The sequence below is a fragment of the Aquarana catesbeiana genome, linkage group LG01, assembly GCF_042186555.1.
Source record: "Aquarana catesbeiana isolate 2022-GZ linkage group LG01, ASM4218655v1, whole genome shotgun sequence".
NCBI classification, from domain to species: Eukaryota; Metazoa; Chordata; class Amphibia; order Anura; family Ranidae; genus Aquarana; species Aquarana catesbeiana.
Genome location: NC_133324.1, coordinates 715,392,799 through 715,406,684, shown reverse-complemented (window position 1 = coordinate 715,406,684; position 13,886 = coordinate 715,392,799).

Sequence of the window (13,886 nt, the reverse complement as noted above, 5' to 3'; positions counted from 1 at the left end):
AGCTTCCCTCATTTCAGATCTTCCCCTCCAATCTAAAGTGACTGCACTTCCAAATGCACTTGCAGTGCACTTGTAGTGCAAAGTGGATTTGCCTTTAGTAAATCAACCCCATAGTCCTTAAAAAGCCAGAAAAAGAGCCCTGATAAGGGAAAGAAGATAACTACTCTTAGTAGTGAACTGAATAAAAAAGCAGAGAAACAGAAGAAGGGTCCAGTTAGATTTATAACAAAATTTATCTCCCAATGGGAACAAGTCAGTTTGGTACTTAGCCGACATGGGCATATTTTAACTTCCAATCCGCATTTAGCACAAATAGTAAGATTATACCCCCAAATGGTAGCAAGAGGAGCTGACTATCTAAAAGACAAGCTGGTGCATTCTGAGTTTTCGAAGACACCTTATATGCCCCTTTGTGGAGAAAACAAATGTTTTCTCCAATGCAAACAGGACCAAAGAGTATGACATAAGGAGCTGAAATTGTTCTACCGACCGTGTTATCTATGTGATAGAGTGTCCCTGTCGGAAGCTATATGTAGGGAAAACAAAGAGACGCTTACGAACCCGAATTGGTGAGCAACTACGCATGATTAAAAAGAAACAGATGACAGAGAAAGAGCAAGAAAAATTAACCCTATGGTTCAAAATTTTTGAGAAATGCACAATGGTAAGACAGAGAGTTTGTGGGTGAAGGGCATTATAGCCTTTAAACTGCCAAAGAGGAGGGGGAATTATGATAAGGCCCTCCAAAGAATTGAAAAAATTGGATATTTGATCTGGGTACTCTTTTTCCAGTGGGTAAGAACCAGGAACTTTAGCAGGGAACACCCTAGTTGAAGACCTTAAAAAAATTAGAAGATCAACATAAACACAACCCTTCCCCCAAAATAGAAATTGATTTATTTGACTGTAAACAAAAAGTCCGCCTGTCACTTATCTCAAATCATCAAAACGACTTGAAACGCACAAAAGCAATGTACTATGCACACGGAAACAAGGTAGGTATATTACTAGCCAATTACATTACAAAAAGACTACAAAAATCAAAACTCAATAATATTAAAGATCCACATACAGGACTTAGAGCATCACCCAGCAAAGATAATGAATGCTTTCATGAAGTACTACCGAGACCTATACAATCTTCACTTATGTAGCAACACACCACAACCCACAGAACAGACTATTAATGCATTTCTAAGTACAGTGACCCTACCTTCCCTAATGGAAGAGGACCTAATCTCACTTAATGCACCAATTCTTCCTAAGGAAATCTTAGATACTATCCATGTCTTACCAAAAAATAAGTCACCAGGTACTGACGGTTTTTCCTCAGAATATTATAGAGCTTTTTCACAAACTCTGGTCCCATACTTGAGTACACTGTTCAACAGCGTTGCCTCATCAGCCTCCTTCCCTGAAGAGATGTTACAAGCCACTACTGTCACCTTGCCAAAGCCAGGTAAGAAGCCGGATACCCCACAGAATTTCAGACCCATCTCCATCTTGAACACAGATTTAAAAATTTACGCTAAAATGTTAGTGAACAGGTTAGCTAAAATTACCCCATCCCTAGAGAAAGCAGACCAAGTAGGCTTTGTCAAGGGTAGATAAGCTCCAGATGGCACAAGGAGACTATTTAATATCCTACATATAGTAGAGACTAGGAAAACTCCCACAGCAATTTTGCCGTTGGACGCAGAAAAAGGGTCCATTGGGGATACCTCAAAGCTACTCTACAAAAATTTGGTCTCCAGGGACCAATACTCTCAGCAGTCTCTGCATTATACACTACACCTTCAGCCAGGGTTTTCTCATCCAACGCCCTCTCCGAAAAATTTTACATCACTAATGGAACCCGCCAAGGATGTCCATTGTCTCCCATCCTATTCACCTTAATGATGGAACCTTTGGCAGAGGCAGTTAGGAACGATGACAAAATAACAGGGATCAAGGTTGCAGGTCATGTCCATAAGATTGGACTTTTTGCAGATGATGTGGTCCTAACATTTACTAATCCAGCTTCTTCCCTGGCTAGAGTACAAACAGTATTGCAAAATTATGGTGCAGTTTCTTATTATAAACTAAATGTTACGAAATCTTGTATACTACCTATTAACATATCAAAAAAGCAAATATCCCTTCTAAGGGAAAGGTATCCCTTCCAATGGATGACCAAAGCAATTCCCTTTTTGGGCATCAAATTAACCTCTCCAACATCATCCATGTACGCAGATAATTTCCCTGCCCTACTAGAAACCATCAAAAGTGATCTAAATCATAGTTCCTCCTATGAACGTTCCTTGTTAGACAGAATTGCAGCCCTGAGAATGATTCCCCTACCTAAACTCATTTACTATTTCAGAACCATCCCCATCTGTTTGCCAGAGTCCTTTTCAACCTTATAGACAAACTATTCAGACAATTTATATAGAAAAGCAAAATGCCTAAAATACCTTATTCTATAATTCAAAAACACAGGTTTAGGGGGGGGGGGGGCAAGATTCCCAAATATACGCCACTATTACAGAGCGGCCATTTTAGATTAAATGTAGGCCTGGTTCGAACCAGACTCCATCAAACTCTGGGTTCACATAGAAAAATCCATACTACAAAATAGAGATCTACCTTCCTTACTATTAGCTCAATTAACAAATATACCATTAGGTTGTGCCAAATTCCCTTCCATTGTAGCAACTCTCTCTGCGTGGGAAAAGCTTCATACTAGCTTAGACCCCGACACTAAATCACATCAAGAAATAACACACCTCCAAATATATGAGTATCTTATCCCGAACCTTAATATTCAGTCCTGGCTAAAAGATAACATATTCACACATGGAGACTTACTCTCAAAAAGGCATGCTTATGCTATGATCCAGATACAGCATTTCCAAGCCAATCAGCCAGCAACATTCTTTGATTTACATAGAGACGCGTGGAACTACCTGATGTCTAACCACAATAAGCCTAAAGGCTTGTCTTGATTTTACACCCTCCTACAAAGTAAGCATAACTTCACCAAAACTTCCAACATGATAAATTGGGAAAAGGAATTAGGTACCACTCACTTTCATGAAGAATGGAAAGACGCAATAAAAACTTGCTACCGATACTCCCACTGCACTAACCATTGGGACCTTATGATGAAGCTCCTACATAGATCTTATCTCACTCCGGTAAGAATGCACTTAATCTTCCCCTTGGAATCCAGCACATGCTGGTAGTATTGTGGAGCAAAGGGCAACATTTATCACATACTTTGGGACTGCAAAAACATTTGCAGCTTTTGGTATACGATCTGCAAACTAATTTCTTCTATAACTGTTTTTTTTATAAAACTGAATCCTCAATTGGCCCTCCTTACTCTCACATTTAAAAACATTCCAACCCAATTTAGATACGTAGTAAACCATGTAATTATTGCAGCTCGGCTGACAATCACATCTGAATGGAAAACCAATTTAGTACCTAATACCAACAAAGTTATCCAAAGGGTTAACACACAGGACTCCTATGAAAAACATTTTGCTATACAGTCTCACGCGGTACCAACTTTTAAAGAACAATGGATACCCTGGACCTCCAGATTCCCTAATAGTGCTTAATTTCATTAACAAAACCGTCCTAAAAAAATAAGTTAGAAATATTTACCCAACTATGGTACAATTCTTTATGTTCCTCTTTTCTTCTTTGTTTTATTTTTGATTTAAGTTCCCTTAGACTTTAAACTTCTGTTTAGATGTTAAAATGTTTTACAATAATATGCCTATCAGAGACAAGGATTATATATGTTTCCTTTCCTTATGATGAATATATAACCTTCCTGCATCTTGCATATCCAGGTAGCTGTGGCATCCACACATTGTGAAGTAGGATGTGCTGTCCCTTCAACTAATAAAGAAAATTGCAGGCATGTCATTTTTTTTTTAATATGTATTATATCAAAATGCAAAATGTACTCTGTAAAACAATGTTGTACCGTTATTTCTCTTTTCATTGAAAACTAATAAAAATAATTGAAAAGAACTGGGAACTTCATTTTGGGGTGTTTCTGGATAAATAAACAAAATATCCCTGATCAATAATGTCCAATTTTTTTCCAATATAGCTGTTCTTATCTTCCAACATGGTACATTTATTATTCTGCTTTTCAGCCTTTTTTTTCTCTTTGTGGCTGTTCCTCCCATTGCATATTGATTAGGAAACCCCTTAAAATATTTAAAATGAGTATGGAACTTTCTGAGCTGATGTTACTACATGTATTTGATCTGGGGATTTTGAAATCGTTGTAACAGTTGCCAGTGTCAGCTTGAGTCTTGTTTATGTTGTTTTATATGTGTACATGGTAGAAAGAATGTGTTTGAAGAACAGTGCCACCTGTGGCCAAGAGATGGTACTACATGTGCCCACATCTATAAATTAAGCCAGATGGCGCCCCCTACAGGTTCTGAAGAAGCCCACTAGAATGCAAATCAGGCAAAACACGTTACCCGTGGGGTCTACACCACAGGGCCCTGAAATCTCTCCATGACCCCTTAATGGCAAGGCCAGTGCCATAACATGTCACTGTAAATGGCAGCGACAGCATCCACCACCACGCATGCGCAGACGAAGGCAGGGACAGGAGTATTGTGAACTCACATTCACAACGTCTACAGCTTGTATTGGATGGACGGCGTCCCCCAGTGACGCAGACCTGGACATGTGTGCCACAGGGATGGATTCACCTTCGGGAGTGCCGGGTAAGGAACTGTGAGTTCTATCCTCACGCATACACTGACACTGGGTCTCCAACAATGCCTGGTGATGTCCCGCATAGCCCTATCGCCCGCATTGGTGAAGAAGTTGGATGCAACAGTGTGGATCTGTAGGTCATTGGCCCGACCGACATAAACTTTCATCGGGCATACTGAGAACCCCCACTGTGTCCATGATCCTACATGGGATTGAGTCAGATGCATCTGCACAACTCTTTGCTTTGAGTGACGTGGGGGTTCTTATGCTGATCTACATTTACCCTAATTGTGTTTATTACGGCTATAGGAATATGAACTTGCTGCTAACAGAGTGAAATTAGCTGTCTGGCCTGGGTGGTTATGCCATTTTTTTCAATAGCATATTTTCAATCTCTCATCATACATGCACCATATGCTTGCAGCCTATCAATTCTGGTGGCTTTATCTTTAAGGCCTCATGTACATATGCTTTCGAAAAATGTGCTGCCAAGCCACTACCAGCACCAGGAAAAAGCGGCTGTAAAAACCCGCTTTTATTAGCTTTTTTCATTTGCGGTAATGCATGTTTAGCTACGTTAGCTTTTAGCAGCGTTTCTCTGCCCATATTACAAATCAATGGTTCTCTATGAAAGCCATCTACTGATCTGACTTTCAGCCCATTGATTTAAATAGAAGTCACATCCAAGTCGGATCATGATGATCTGACTTATGGTGTGACTTGTGATCTGAGGATCTTGAAGGGGAACCCCACGCCAATTTTTTTTTCAAAAACAGTGTGGCCCCCCCTCCCCAAGATCCATACCAGGCCCTTTGAGTCTGGTATGGATCTTAAAAGAGAACCCCATGCCAAAATGAAAACAAAACTGTGTGGGTGCCCCCCTCAAGACCATACCAAACTTTTTGGTCTGGTTCAGATTTTGAAGGGAAACCTGATGCCTCAAAGCACTTACACCTCCCCATGTTGAGGGTGTGTTGCGTGGTATGGTCCGGGGGGGGCTCGCTCGTCCCCCCTTTTTTGACCTGCCAGGCTACATGCTCGGATAAGGCTCTGGTATGGATTTTGGGGGGACCCACGCCATTTATTTTTTTTGGTGTGGGGTTTCCCCTCAAAATCCATACCAGACTGAAGAGTCTGGTATGGTCTTGGGGGGACCCAATGCAGTTTTATTTTACGTGGGGTTCCCTTTCAAGATCCATACCAAACTCAAAGGGCCTGGTATGGTTCTTGGGGGGGGGACCCCGCGCCATTTTTTACAATTTTGGCATGTGGTTCCTCTTCAAGATCCTCAGATCACGTTGGACTGATGTGACACTTAACACAGAATTTATCATCACAGCAATAATTCTATATTTTTGTTAGTTTATCACTTTTTTAAATTATTATTATTATTATTACTATTACTTGTATTTTTCTCATCATTGTAAAGTAGGCACTTTAAAGGTATTTGATGGAAGTAATGTTAGGAGATAGCGCAGCATAGTAATTTTCTATTTAGACTTGCAGCTGTAATTGCAGCGAAAGGTGGTTCAACAAAGTATTGACACTGTGGGGCTGAATACAAATGCATGCCACACTTTTCAGATATTTATTTGTAAACATTTCTGAAAACCAATATCATTTTCCTTCCACTTCACAATTATGTGCTACTTTGTGTTGGTCTACCACATAAAATCCCAATAAAATACATTTACATTTTTGGTTGTAACATGACAAAATGTGGAACATTTCAAGGAGTATGAATACTTTTTCAAGGCACTGTAGACAGGTGAGAATAATACTTTGTGATGGGAGATGGGGCTGTTGAAAATTAATGGATAGCCATTAAATGGTACAGTAATGTAAGTCAATGTTTACCATATGGATTTATATCATGTTTAGAAAATGCAGGATTCTGTAACACTGACAAACTGGCGATGTGATTAAAGTTAAACTGAATGTTTTCTAAATATATATATATATATATATATATATATATATATATATATATATATATATATATATATATATATATATATATATATGTGTGTATAGCCCCCCATAGATAGATATAAGCTTTTTAAACCATGCTTGCTCCCTTGGCATGACCTGTAAAAATCCTTTCCAACTTCTCTTTGTATTAACAGTGAAATTCTTCATATAGTGTCCCAACAGTGATAATGCTTCAGTGCAACAGACAATGCTCTCCTTCAAGATGGCATGTCACAATATTACCTCTGCCATGTCTAAATGAATGTAGAAATGTATATAATGAACACAGTGCCTGTTTGATTTAATTTGCCCTTGAGGGTTTAGCTGAGGCAGAAAATCTGCATGAGCTTTACAGAGATCTGTTTCATAAATCAACATCAGTGTTTGAGTTTCTGCTTGGTGAATCTGAAAACAAATCCGAAGTGACAAAAGTATGAAGAACACCATAAATGTGAAAATAAATCGGCTAGGTAGAAACCAGCCATGTTCAGGGGAATAGTCTATTGAGAATATTCCAAAAAAATATATCAAAAGCTGCAAAGCTTGGAAAAAAGAATTGCACTTTAATTTATTGAACATCATCTTAACAAATGGTTTTGCATCCTGAAAGCTTGTGATGGCTGATAATAAGGCATCTATGACACCCGAGATAGCTGTGGTCTGACTTTTTATTATTTTATGTGATGTGTTTCATAAATAAGAATTTCTCTGATTTACAAAACAGTTACAAGCAGTAAATGTATTTCAAAATGTGTTCTGCAGTTGTAAAGAGTCATGCCATATACATTAAAAACATATTTTATATAGCAAACAGCAGGAATCCTGCTTGCAGTCTCTATTATTTCTAGGATGCTAAATATTTCTTTATGCTTTTAGAAACAAAATATTAGGGAGAAAAAAAAAGGTTAACTTTCAAAAGGCATTTTTTGTTGAAAATGGCACCTGTGGTATTGATATGTATGGAAGAGCCCTGGGGCCATCATAAAAAAAACAAAACAAAAAACAGATATATGTTTTTGATTAAAAAAAAAAAATCTTTTTTTAAAGGATTCTGAGCAATTTTTTTTTTTTTTTAAATCCTGAGTTTGAAAGTCAGAATTCTGAAATTCAAATTCAGAATTCTGAGTTTATAAATATAGTAGTCTCTATTAATGTAGTAACACCCACAGACCTTCATTCTGCAATAATACATGTCTTCTGCTCTGTATATGGATATGTAAATCTATCTTACAGCATAGCAGTTACAGCATACAGTATAGGGAAGCAGGCAGTGCTGGGTTCTCTGGTTCCTCTACTGTATGAATAGTTCCTCGGTTTGCTGTCTTATCCTTCTTCTCTGTCATCTGCTCCAACATAGAGAGCCATGCTGAAAACGTGTGTATTGTGTGTGAGTGGGGGACACAGATTCCATAGATAATAGAACACAATGGCCAGCACAGCACAGCTCTGCACTCCAACTTGTAGGAAACATTGCACTATTGCCCCTACATGAAGGAATTGTGAATGGCTAGAAGGCAGCAGGACAATATGTGTCTGTTATGAGCTGTACTGTGTTGGCCATTGTGTTCTGTTTTCCACATGGCTCTTTATGTTGGAGCAGATGACAAAGAAGGATAAGACAGCAAATCGAGAAACTATTAATACAGTAGAGGAACCAGAGAACCCAGCACTGCCTGCTTCCCTATACTGTATGCTGGAACTAACATAGATTTACATATCCATATACAGAGCAGAATACATGTATGTCTGCAGAATGATGGTCTGTGGGTGTTACTACATTATTGCTCACTGGTCCTAAAATCTTCCTAATAGAGACTACTATATTTATAAACTCAGAATTCTGACTTTTAAACTCACAATTCTGTAGATTTTTTTAAAAAAACTTACAATTCTGACTTTTAATCTCAGAATTCTGACTTTCAAAGTCAGAATTCTGACTTTGAATCTCAAAATTCTGACTTTTAAACTCAGAATTCTGACTTTCAAACTCAGAATTTTGTAAAAAAAAAAAATAAAAAAAAAATAAACTCAGAATTCTGTAAGAAAAGAAAATTGTTTTTTTTTTTTCAAAATCATAATTCTGTATTTTTTTTTTCCATGATGGCCCCAGGGCTCTTCCATATGTCACAACTAACACCACAATGTTATTGCAATAACCAAGAGCAATACCCATCTTCTTTAAGGTACTTTAAGATATAGAGAACCTGTACTGTGGAATCTGACTATCAGGGTTTTATTCAAGAAGCAGCAGCCGGAGGAAGCCCAATTGTAAATCATAAGCAGGGAGATTTTTTCTTTCTGAAATAGAGAGGATTGGTTTCTCTACATGTCACCCAACAGCCCCTCCTAGTCACCTCCTGCTGCAACGGGCCCCTGTGTACTCCCCTGCCCCCTCAACCCACACAGCGCTGCTGGATTCCCCCTCCACTTGCCAGCCAGCTACAGCGGGGGATCTGTCAGAAGCATGGAAGGGGCTGGTAAATGTGTAATTTACTGGCTACTTCTTAATGAAACTTAATGAATAGAGTCATTGATCCTGACTCTGTTCATTCATAACTGAGGCATAGTGAATTGTGAGTCTTCAATCTCCTTTCTCTGTCTCAAAGGTGAAACATCAGAATTAAAAATTTTAAATAAAAATAAATAAATAAATAAATAAATAAAATGGTTAAAAAAATGTATAAAAAAATAAAATAACAAAAATAAAAAAATACTGACATCAGTGGTGGAACTACCAAGATCGAAAAGGTTGCACTTGCAACCAGGCCCTGGCATTCCGCTAATTTACAAAGTGATCTTTTGTAAAAAAAAAAAAAAGCCTATTAAATGCATTTCTAAATGCAAATTTAGTGTTAATTATTGCAACAAATAGGTCAAAGCTGCTGTTTTTCTCCAGTATGTTTAACTGTATGTTATTTTGGATGTCTTCTTTTGAGTTTATATACATCTTGTAAATAAAAGGTCTTCCATAGCTCTCTTGGCATACTTTGCCTAGGCAGCATTTGTTGTTGTGTATAATGCCTAGCTATTCTGTACAATGACTAAGTAAAGTATATAGCAAAAAGGGGAAAACATGTTATATTTTCAGGACTCTCTTTTCATACTTTGTCTAAGCAGTGGTTGTCATTCTATAGAATGCCTATGTATGCTATAGAATGCCTAGATAAAGTATATAACACATTTAAATAACTCAGACATGTTACTGTATGTTTTCAGGACTCTCTTTTCATACTTTGCCTAAGCAGTGTTTTTCATTCCACAGAATGCCAAGAAATTAAAAGTAGGCAGATATTTCATACTTTGCCAAAAAATGTCACACATTGTATACAATGTCATACAGCATTCTATAGACTGCTGAATTTCATACTTTGCCGGTAACATATATACAGTATGTACAGTATATCCAACTAGCACAAATATTAAGGACAAACCAAAGGGGCACCCACCTACCTATAAAAAGAGGCAACCCCAATTTTTATCATACAATATGTGCTCCAAAAGGAGGTGAGCCGAGGAGGGAAAGTGCAAAAAACCCTGCCTCACCAGGCCAAAGTGTAATCTGCTAAGAATAAATATAGCCAACACCAGACAGATTGCAGTTATGGGTGACCTAAAAGATAAAAAGAACCTGGGGTTCAAAAACACCAGCATCATGGTGATAACCTTCCCTAAATAGTACGAAATAATAGTTTACCAATATATGCAGGCCTTTGAAGCAGATAAATCTAGCAGCCTAAACCTGGGGTCATCAATAATAAATAGTTCAAATAAAAATAAATAACTCAATAGAGGTTCAAAACTCACACTGGGTATCCCAGAAGTATTCACCCACTCCATAATGGATGATATGGATGATATGCCCCAGGCCAATTAAGAGGAACCTATGAATAAAGCTAGAGATGGCTAAGCTGGAACCTCAGACTACCCAACCATTGTATCTGACACAGGGATAAAATATCTCACCTAGTCTTCCAGAATGTCTTGCTGCCACTATGGAAACAATCTCCTGAATGTGTGCAAAAAAAATAATCCCTCAAGAGCAGCCACAGCCTCTTTATACCCCCAGCGTAATAAACTTCCACATTTCGGTCCCCCATGCCAGTGTGCGGCGCGGGCCTGGTCCTGAGCCTATAGTTACTGCGCATGCTCAAGATGGGCGACCGCACATGCACTGCCCCACGCCCATCTAATTGCAACACTCTATTCACAGCCCTTGTGTGTAACCATAATATTTAAACATTTACATACATAAAAAATTCCACTTCCAGGGTAAACCACTCTGCTTATTTTGTATTCCATCCACAGGAAAACTTATACCATATGGAGGAAGGAATAAAGGGAAACTGCCATAGTATAAAACCTTTTAAAATGCTTTATTTTAAAATAAATGTGCTTGGATGTTTAGTAGAAACTGGGTACCTGTTCCATAGATTGCATATTGAGCGATCCCTTCCTGCTCCCCGGGAGTACACAATGCACTTCCTGATGTTCTCAAGAAGTGCATCAGGAAGTGCTCATTCCTATTATTTTTTATACCTCATATATGAACTCTTTAATGGCTCTTTATAAATGAATTCTAAAACCTATTACTGCAGCATAATAGCGCCTATGTAGTACCGATCCTTGCAAAATAATACCACTATAAAACATTACATTTAAACACAGATGTATAAAATATATATAAATATATTTCTTAAATCACATTGCCCAGAGATTGCACATGTAAGGGCTACCAATACTATAAAAGTAATACGCAACCCCAGTGATGCGTAGATCACCCCCATCTGGGCTCTTTGCAAACATAAAACATTGTGCAGTCTTTAAAGATGCACAATGGTATCCAATTTAAAAACCAATAAAACCATAAAATTTACCTCATTAACCTTTTCGCTGCCAGGCCCTGTGCTCCACTTTTAAACTTAGCTGGCTGGACTATTTTTGCAATTTTTCCATTGCTTTTTTATTTTTTATTTATAGCTTTCAGAGTTTATAAAAGACCCCCCCCCCCCCCCCAAAAAAAAAACATATATTTTCTGAAAGAATATGACCTGTAGAGTACAAAGAAGGTGCTGCTAATTTTTAGGGCCCCACAATATTTGCGCAAATGTTTATCAAAACAATATACAATTTACTGTAAAATACAGTAAAATCATTATTACCAGATAAAAACACAGCAAATTTTACAAAATTCCTGCTAAATATAAAGCTTAACCTGCATTGAGTTAATAAATATTTAACAAATATTTGTACATTTTAAATTGCGCCTTTTTGCAAAATGGTGAAACTCGAAAGTACACAAAAATGTAAATATCCAAATTTCTCAAATCTGAAAAATTTCATCTTCTCTTTACAGCTTTCAGAGTATGTAAAAGACCCCCCCCCCAAACCATAGCGCATATGTTTATCAAAACAATATTTTTGCTGAAGATACACTAAAATCATTATTAGCAGATACCAATCCAGCAAATTTGACAGAATTCCTGCTAAATTCCTACAAAATATAAAAGCTAAACCTGTATTGAATTAATAAATAACAAATATTTGTAAATTCTAAATTCCACCTTTTTGCAAAGGGGTGAAAATCAAACATACGCAAAAATTTCTCTAAAAGACCCCTCAAGCCATATATTCTCTGAAAGCCCATTATAAGTAATTTAAGGCCTTATCATATTTGTACACTGTTTATCAAAACAAAATTTTCGCTAAAATTATAAAACATTCCGGCTAAATTCCTACCACATATAAAAGCTAAATTGAGTTCATAAATAACAAATATTTGTAAATTTAAAAAAAAAGTTGACAAATGGTGAAAATGGAACATATTTAAAAGATCAAAATAACCACATTTCTCTAAAAATCTGGAGGTTTTCATTTTTCCCTTAGACCCCTTTCACACGAGGCGGACTCCCTTTCTACGGAGCCCGCCTTGGTCAGCCGGCTCAGCGGGAGATCTGTCCGTTGATCTCCGCTGAGCCGGCGGATGACAGGTCCCTCTCTGCTCACTGAGTGGGGAGGGGCTTGTCAGGCACCGTTGCCGCCTATGGAGGGATTGGATGAAAACGGACAGCCTGTCCGTTTTCATCAGATCTCACCTGATCCGATCTGCCAGCGATGGACCTGGACGTAGAGCCATCCGTCTGCTTTTAGCGGATCGGACCGGGTCGGATGTCAGCGGACATGTCTCCACTGACATCCGACGCTCCATAGACTAACATGGAGCACCCGTTCAGGTCCGCCGTCAAAACTGACAGGCGGACCTGAACGGTCCGATCGTGTTAAAGGGGCCTTACAGTTCCAGTATTTGCAGAAGATCCCCCCCAACCATATATTTTCTGAAAACACGTGACCATTAGAATAAAAAGAAGGTTCTACAGACCATTGGAATAAAAAGGAGGTTCTACTGATTTCAAAACTCTTGCTTAATTCCTACTAAGGTCTCATTCACCCGGGGTGTACTAAAGCATAGGCCCATGGACGACCTTGTTTACCTGCATGGGGATGCACAGGTGTTTATTTATTTATTTATTTATTATTTATTTATTTTGGGTAATTATATAGCGCCGTCAATTTACGCAGCGCTTTACATATACATTATACATTCACATCAGTCCCTACACCCTCAAGGAGCAAGGAGCTTACAATCTAAGGTCCCCAACTCACATTCATACATACTAGGGCCAATTTAGACAGGATCCAATTAATCTACCAGCATGTCTTTGGAGTGTGGGAGGAAACCGGAGTACCCAGAGGAAACCCACGCAGACACAGGGAGAACATGCAAACTCCAGGCAGGTAGTGTCATGGTCGGGATTCGAACCAGCGACCCTTCTTACTGCTAGGCAAGAGTGCTACCCACTACACCACTGTGTTCTGTGCATCCCTGTGCTGGCAGTCCTATTCGTGTCAGTTTGGATGCAGTAGCAGCAAGAACAGGTCTGACATCTGTGCAGGTGTAGGTGCATGGCCCCAAATGCAGACAGTGTGAGTTCAGGGACATGCACCCGCATGAATGTCAAGTTGGGAACAGTGGCTGTGTCCATGCAGCTGAACACCTGCGCAGCCCTGTGCAGATAGACACTGCCTTGTTTTAGTATGCCCCTAATAAATGAGGCTTTAAGCCTTGTTTACACTTGTGGTTGGGGGGTGTTTCTGCCACCTGCCATCTGTCTCGCGTGTGTATC